Raw genomic sequence first — 8,679 nt, forward strand, 5'->3', positions numbered from 1 at the left:
TCAAAAAGGTGAGAGAGAGACAGAGACAGACGGGTTAATGTCCAGTTCAGTGGAAACCATTCGAAAATTTTCATTCCAGACGACTATTTTATGACAACTGGATTTTACTTTTTGACCTTCACTATTCCAGGGAGTGAGTAACGTACATTTTCAAATCGTATTCCCTTCCACCTTCATTGTGATTGCTATTAACTGGATATTTGTTTGAAAATAGGCTTACACGATTGAGTAGCTCTAACGCACAGTAACATATTCCCTGCGTTCACAGGTTTCATCAATGTCTAACCTGACATCAACTGTGTGCCTGTGCAATCATCTGACTTAATTCACAATTGAAAAAACGGAGTTTCCTCAAAAAGGTGAGAGAGAGACAGACAGACGGGTTAATGTCCAGTTCAGTGGAAACCATTCGAAAATTTTCATTCCAGACGACTATTTTATGACAACTGGATTTTACTTTTTGACCTTCACTATTCTAGGGAGTGAGTAACATACTTTTTCAAATCGTATTCCCTTCCACCTTCATTGTGATTGCTATTAAACTGGATATTTGTGGCTTTACCTTATAAATAACACCATCATACATTCATGTACAGTTGTCATTTGTATAATGTTTTCATAATTCTCTGACTGAAATAGGCTTTTGTTAATTCAATGTTCAGAACGAGAAATGAAGTTCTCGGTGGCTGTTAAGGAGATCATGTGCACGTACATGGAAAAGCGAAGTAGTACATGGGGTAGAGACGGTTGCCAGGTTGGTGTTAGCAGTTACTTTGAATTGCTTTTAAGCCTCGAAAATGATTTATTCTCACTCACTGTTGATTGATTTACAGTACATCAAAACCATACTTTTGCCTTTATGACCAGAAATTATAAATTATTCATAATTCTTACTTTTGTTCCCATTGAGTTGTGATTAGTACGTTTGTCAGATGTTTATTGCACCCCTTAAGTTAATAGTTTGTGTTCATGTATTGTGAATGCGTAAATGCACTATCTCTGAGGCTTAAGGCTTGGATGTTAGATTACTTTCTTTGGAAAGTAACAAATGTTTGAAAATAGGCTTACACGATTGAGTAGCTCTAACGCACAGTAACATATTCCCTGCGTTCACAGGTTTCATCAATGTCTAACCTGACATCAACTGTGTGCCTGTGCAATCATCTGACTTAATTCACAATTGTAAAAACGGAGTTTCCTCAAAAAGGTGAGAGAGAGACAGACAGACGGACAAACCGATCGACAGACAGAAAGACCGACATAAAGACAGACAGACAGTCAGACACAGAGAAAAAACACAGAGACACAGCGGACAGAAACACAGATACAGAGAGAGCAAGACTGTCAGTTGAACACCAGAACGAAGCTTCAAAGAAGAACAAGGGAACAAATGCGCATATTGGCAAACCCGGACACAGACGAACCGTCAATTTAGAGGAAGCTCAGACAGAAATTTACGAATGGAACATTAATTATCAGTTATATACTTGTCTAAGGGTTTCCATTGCCGATAGCTCTCGTATATACTCTGACCAACATTGACTTGTTTGGGTATAATCTGTCCATTTCTTTATCAATGGAAAGATGTGCGACTGAATTTAGCACGACGAAGAATCCCAATATTGTTTCGTCGATGACATCACAAGGACAACAATGTTATGACAAAAATTGTTTACCATTTTTGAAAGTTACTAATCATTAAATCCATTTATAACTTTGAAATTGTAAAGCACGTTTAATTGTATTGTTAACTTTTTGTAAACATTATTTATCAGTAAATCCATTGTTAACTTTAAAACTGTAAAACACGTTTCTTGGTATTGTTTACCATTTTTGAAAGTTACTTATCATTAAATCCATTGATAACTTTGAAATTGTAAAGCACGTTTAATTGTATTGTTAACTTTTTGTAAACATTATTTATCAGCAAATCCATTGTTAACTTTAAAACTGCAAAACACGTTTCTTGGTATTGTTTACCATTTTTAAACATTATTTACCAGTAAATCCATTGATAACTTTGAAATTGTAGAGCACGTTTAATTGTTCAGTATCATTAACCATTTTTGAACGTTATTTACCATTGGATCTATTGATAACTTTGAAATTGTAAAGCATGTTTTATTGTATTTTTAACTTTTTGTAAACATTATTTATCAGTAAATCCATTGTTAACTTTGATACTGTAAAACACGTTTGATTGTATTATTTTCCATTTTTGAAAATTTTTTGTCAGTAAATCCATTGATAACTTTGAATAATAAAAGCACCTTTGATTGTATCGTTAACCATTTTGTAAACGTTATTTATCAGCAAATATATTGTTAACTTTAAAAATGTAAAACACGTTTAATTGTATTGTTTACCATCTTTTAACATTATTTATGAGTAAATCCATTGTTAATTTTAAAACTGTAAAACACGTTTAATTGTATTGTTTACCATATTTGAACATTATATATCATTAAATCCATTGTTAATTGTGAAATTGTAAAGCACGTTTACTTGACAATCTCTGAACTTCATTTATCATTGAATCCATTGTAAAGTACGTTTAATTGTATTGTTTATCATTTTTGAACTTTATTTATCAGTAAATCCATTAATAAATTTTAAATTGTAAAGCACGTTTAATTGTATTGTTAACCAATTTTGAACGTTATTTATCAGCAAATCCATTAATAATTTTCAAACTGTAAAGCTCGTTTAATTGTATCGTTTACCATGAAAACGTCCTCTTTTCGTTCCATAGCTAGTACATTGACTCATATATAGCCAGACTTCAGCATTACATTTCAAGTAACGGAAACATTTATTGGTAGCCGTAATACTTAGATATAAATTTTCTTCGTCAGAGACTATTCCCCACAAAAATCGAAACCAATAAGTTTTGAAATGAGATTAACACGAAAGTATGCATCCAACTTCACTTATGTGTACCCCCCTAAAAGTTGACGATAAAGTTCTGTAACTCCAACTTTAAAATGAGCCCGAAATGATAGATCAGAACAGAACTGTGAAAAATTGAGACTCCAAATATCCGTCCAGAGCCACATTCTACCTAAACATGATATTCTACGTATATTTTTGTCAATTTAAATGATTGTTCATTAAGGATTAGTTATGTTTTACTTGTCAAACTCATATTTGATGTTTCATCAACATGAAGTCAACGTCCGACAAGGTATCATAAATCGTTGTGTAAGATGCTAAAAAAAGTCTTGGAATGGTGTATGCATCACCTCCTGAATAAGGTACAATATGATGTGAGAGTCAAAAGTCTACAGCTACCCCAAATGTAGGTGTGCACTTTGGTCCCGTACCTGACATTGTTCACTTGATACTAGCCCTCTTGGACTATTATATAGGTTAGAATATGATATGACGATAGTATAGCTGCAGAGGTATAGGGCAGGTCAAATGTCATTTAAATATGTGAAAATGTAATACTTCAAAAACCTTCTTCTCAAAATTAACATTGCATGTGAAGTTTGATTGATTAATTTTATAAAATGAGATGGATTAAAAAGGTTTAATTGTAAATGGCTTATTTGTCATGTGACCAGTCATCATATTGAAGAAATGAAAAAATAGGTTCTTTGAGTTTTAAGAATGTGCCATATTGCAAGTTATTTGGTGCAACAGTCTTCAAATGCGAGCCATGATACATGAAAGTAGGTTAAAGGTCATTGAAGGTCCTAAGAAAATTGTCAAAAAAATGTTGGTTCCATATTGACTCATGTGAACTGAGAACCAAAAGTGTAGCCCTTGTAATTGCCGAGATACATTGAATTTGAATAATTAATAAGTTATGGAAGAAATATAACTTTAATCACATAAAATATTCTTCTCCAACACGACAAGGTTACATGACCCACTGTATTTAAAGAGTCATGTGCACTGGTACTCAGTAGGCTTAATAACAGTCAGGGCAATTTCCAAAATTGGCGACGTATTTCTTTCCACGATTAGTAAATCACCGATCGGACTACGTCATCGATAAGATACTCACGGCAGGTTCGCTAGCATTGTATGAATCACTATCGGCTACTTTCGGCCCTCGTATAGGCCGTAAAATACAAAACTTTGCACTTTTTTCATGATGAATAAGACCCTATGTTCTCTAAAACCACTTTGACAAACAATAGGACCATCAAAGCAGCAACCAAGACAGTTACGATTAATTTCGATTACCCCTTTCCTGATTTCCTTTATCTCTCTCGCGTAGAATTCGGATAGCTGCCATCTCCGATATCGAATGGGGTTTTCTGAACGACCTGTGTAGGTACGCAATTTATATTTCGCAGGGCTTCAGGCCAGAGTCCGGGATCAAAGCAATATATTGTGTTTGAAGATGTGTGTTGACAGAGTGGCCACACTAATCTTCGAGATTATGACATAAGGGACTGGTCAGTTTCTTCGGCCTGGGGGGGGGGGGTGGTGGATTATTTTTTGCCAACGTCAAAAAGTGGCTGACCCACCCCCCCCCTTCCAATTTTGAAAACAGGGTGACCTCCCCCCTGGCGCGCGACATAGGTAAAACAAAAAGGTGGACATAAATTATATATATATATATATATATATATATATATATATATATATATATATATATATATATATATATATTATATTACATTTTACATATATTTATATTTTAAATAGTCATGCTATATTTTAATGAAATTGTTGACATGTCAGTTGTAAGATAGGAATTTCAAAGTGTCAATCTTAAAGTGTGAATACAGTACATTTTGAATGAGCTGTATTTTGAATGAGCTGTGAATGTATCTCACACTTTCTATGCTTAACCAGATGTCCGAACTGTTGTACAGAAATGGATGTCAATCATTAATATCAAAGAGGAAAAAGCAGTGAATCAAAGACTTTGATAGGTGTTAAGACTTGCCAACCATCCAATTAAATCTCCTGAGGAGCAAAGAGAGCTTTTTTAGCCAAATCTGATGTGTACAGTGTCTGAGAGGACCTTTTCTTGTAACATTGAAACCATAGAAGCACAGCTAATAATGACAAAAACTGCCTTTTTTAACTGTTATTTTGTTCATAAAAAAAGCATCTTTCTACAGAAAACCTGTGACAAAAAGGAAAATAGTTGCATTAATGAGAAGGAAAGATATCTTGTCATTTTTCTATCTCTAAAATAAGTCACTGTATCAAATATATATTGTGAAATATTTGTGCATGTTGCTTTCTCATACTGAATCCTCATAGAGAGAAAAAAGAAAAGTATCAGGAATTTGTCATCCTTTTCATATGAAATGCAGATTTCATAATGGTACACTTTCACTTAGCAAACATCAAGATATCTCTGATTTATTGAAGTATGGCGCCCGAAGGACGCGCCGAAAAATATGAAACATCCTGATATCTCTGATATATATGCCTTATATATTAAAGTCATGCACCTGAAGGGCATGCTGAAAAATGTCTGATATATTAAAGTAATGAGCTTGTAGAGCACACTGAAAAATATGGAACGTACAGATATCTCTGATGTATGTATGCTTGATATGTTAAAGTGGGGCGAGCTGAAAAATATGACTGATTATTAAAGTTACGCGCCCGAAGGGCGCGCCGAAAAATACAACGAATGATGAAATTTGTGGCTGACACTAGCATTTTAGGCAATGATGAGCCTGTGTCAAAATTCAAAAACACACTGACCCCCCCCCCCCTATTGGGCATTTCAAAAACATGGTGACCCCCCCTATCACCAAAGTCAAAAACAGGGTGACCCCTCCCCCATGAATCCATCGGCCCCCCCCAGGCTGAAGAAACTGACCAGTCCCTAATATGGCGTGATTGATAGTTATATTTAATCCAACAACATCGGTTCCGTATTCCCATGAAATGTGCAACGCCAAGTGTTTTGGCGAACCTCTCTTTCACAACTGACAATGTTTTTGACACGGATCTACGATAATACACGAAAACGTTAAATGAATGGTGCAGCGGTGGAGTTTGTAGCAAGATAGAGCTCAACACTCTATATAGCGCACGTAACCATGGACACATGTAAATGTTCCTGTTGAGCTGTGGCACAGAGTAATATACACAGAGTGGCAACACCTATTGTTTAAGGCGTGAAGCGGTTACGTAAGCAATCCATGTTTGCCTCGCCTCACGAAGCTCTTGGCTCTCTTTTCCGAAGAGTGCCGACCATGCACCCTTCGGTAATTTTCGGATTTTCACCAATTGTTAAGCGAAAGTATGTTCGACAAAGTTTGTGTTGTTGTTGTCGTGTGGTGCTGATCGGAATTGATGTGCTGGCAAAAACGGGAATGTTTTGAGCTTCAGGAAAGTGGGTTTTACCGTTTTAAAAATTCCTCTCATATTTTTATGAATATATAATGAGTGTGTTTGAACCAAATTTGAAAGTCTTTTATCGATACTGTCTGGTTTTACTCAATGGTTTACGGTCAGTCATACCGTCTTTTACACGTGCGTCAAGGAAGGACATGTTTATGAAACTGCTGGCGTGTTATGTTTTGATTGGCGTGAAGCAGTGTTTCTGGCCTGAGAGCTCACAAAGTAACTATGGCTGCTACGCGACTGGCAGTACGATGCCATCTCGTCGTATGTTTCGCATAATCTCGTGTAATTATCAACCACAAACAAAGCCTCCAAAAAGTTTAACACCTTTGAAGCTCATTTTAATATGAAAAGCCAATAGTCTACCGAGACGACCATGGAACAAAAGGCATGCAAGTGTTGCCACTCTGTCTATGGTCCTGTTTGGCTGTGGTAAATTTGCCGATGGCGGGTTGGCCGCTGATTGGCTAATGATCTCAAAATATTATGGTATAGCGTCGCCAATTTTGAAAACGACCAGACCTGAATAAGCCAACGGTTTTGGTTACGATTGATATTTTTTATTAGATAACAGTAGACCTCATTTATTTACACTTTTTGCAGAAAACTTAATATCAAAAAATGAAGTGCCTACACTGAAACACAACACGTTTTGTACAAGATGCAACGTAAATTGGTCACCAAAAATCGACCCTGGACACTTAGCATTTTGGCATCATGATTGGAGGAGCAGAAACTGAATTTAAAAAAAAATTACAAAAGGGAAAACAAGAGTTAAAAAATACGCCAAAAGTTACACCTATTGGAGTTTTAATTATTGCGGACGAGACAGGGATAGGTAAAAATCAGCATGCTATCCATCTTAGTCAGGTGGCTTAGCAACAAAAAACAGCAAGATCGTTACACGGATGACAAAAGTGCCAAATTTGCTACATGGTTCACATATATGTGTAGATCAAAATTAGCTATTGCTCCAAACATTTGGGCCACCAGAAAGACCCCATTACGTCATAAATACAAAATGGCCGCCATTATATTGCTTAAAAATGGTCAAATACGGTTTATTCGGCTAGTTTTCAATATTTTTTAAAATAAACTGACACAAACACTCTCAATTATAAATAAAACATTAAATTTGACGCAAATCAATTATTACAATGACGTCATAAAGCCAAAATGGCCGACCAAATTCAAAATATCTGTCGTAACATTGTCTAAAATGTTAAAGCACTGTCGCCTGAACTGATATTAACACCCAAAATTACAGACAAAACATATAATTGATGTAAATTAATTATTGTGATGACGTCATAAAACCAATATGGCAACCGAAAATTACAAAATGGCCTATTATGAAGTTCACTATGCTTGGTACAATAACCCATTTACGTGACAAAATGATTGTTTCAAGGTAATGTACAATATGTATTAATATTCCATAAACTCAAAATAAAAGATAAATGTACCAAAACTTAGCCAATAAGTTCAACACAAGTCACAGACTCTTATGAGATTATTCATTATTAAACAATAATCTGTGTTTGAAAAATCGAATCGATATAAAAGGAAATGAAGGCAACTTCACACACTGGTTCAACCTTGTTAATGATACGGTATAGTGAGTAGATCAATGTGGTTTCGTGATAGAGAAAGATGGTGAGAAACCAGTGAATCGATAGTGTTTTGACCCTCGTAATGTGACCTTGGTCCCAGAAAAATGTTTTATGATGGTGATTCCTCCTAGTGGCATTTCGGGCCAAAGTGAGGTCCCTTCTTCAGTCACTTGATGGTCTTGTATTCCAACATGCTTAGTTTGATGGTAGCCATCAAAGAGAGATGCCAAGATCATTATGTTGTAGTCTGATTGTTGCGTGAATTGTTGCTCAGACCGTTCATTTGTACTCTCCTTGTGTTTGAATTTTGCTTGAAGGAGGATATCTTGTATGTTTTTCTTTCTTTTATTCGTTATTATAGGTTTTCTGGAAGACCATAGCCAGCGTATAATCGTCCTTCATTATTTTCCTGTTTCTTATTACATAGTTTGATTAGGCTGTTTATGATGAGGTTGTGCTGACAAGGTTTTTGTTACATCATTACTCTTATTTTTGTTGATGAAGGATGGCTGACCTTTTGTGACATTAACTTCTTTTTGATACAAGTTATGTCTTTCTTTTTGTAATCTCGTTGTTGAAGTTTTTGTGTTGAGAAATTGACCTTTTTTTTGAAGTCCATATTGTTGTTGCATGTGCGAACATATCTGAGTAATTAACCTTTAATGAAGCATTTGAAGGTTGGTGGCAGATAAATATTGTCAGATGGTTTGTGTGGGTTTTACAATCGAGCCATCTC

General features: G+C 35.4%; 1 long non-coding RNA gene across 1 annotated transcript; it reads left to right on the plus strand.

Annotated features, from left to right (window-relative positions):
• Positions 1–388: 388 nt before the first annotated feature.
• On the plus strand, positions 389–1,876 carry LOC139134251 (uncharacterized). Its single transcript, XR_011552749.1, has 3 exons — positions 389–482; positions 663–754; positions 1,117–1,876. It is a non-coding gene; the product is annotated as an uncharacterized lncRNA (long non-coding RNA).
• The last annotated feature ends 6,803 nt before the right edge of the window (positions 1,877–8,679 follow it).

The sequence above is a fragment of the Ptychodera flava genome, chromosome 6 (assembly GCF_041260155.1).
Source record: "Ptychodera flava strain L36383 chromosome 6, AS_Pfla_20210202, whole genome shotgun sequence".
Taxonomy (NCBI): Eukaryota; Metazoa; Hemichordata; class Enteropneusta; family Ptychoderidae; genus Ptychodera; species Ptychodera flava.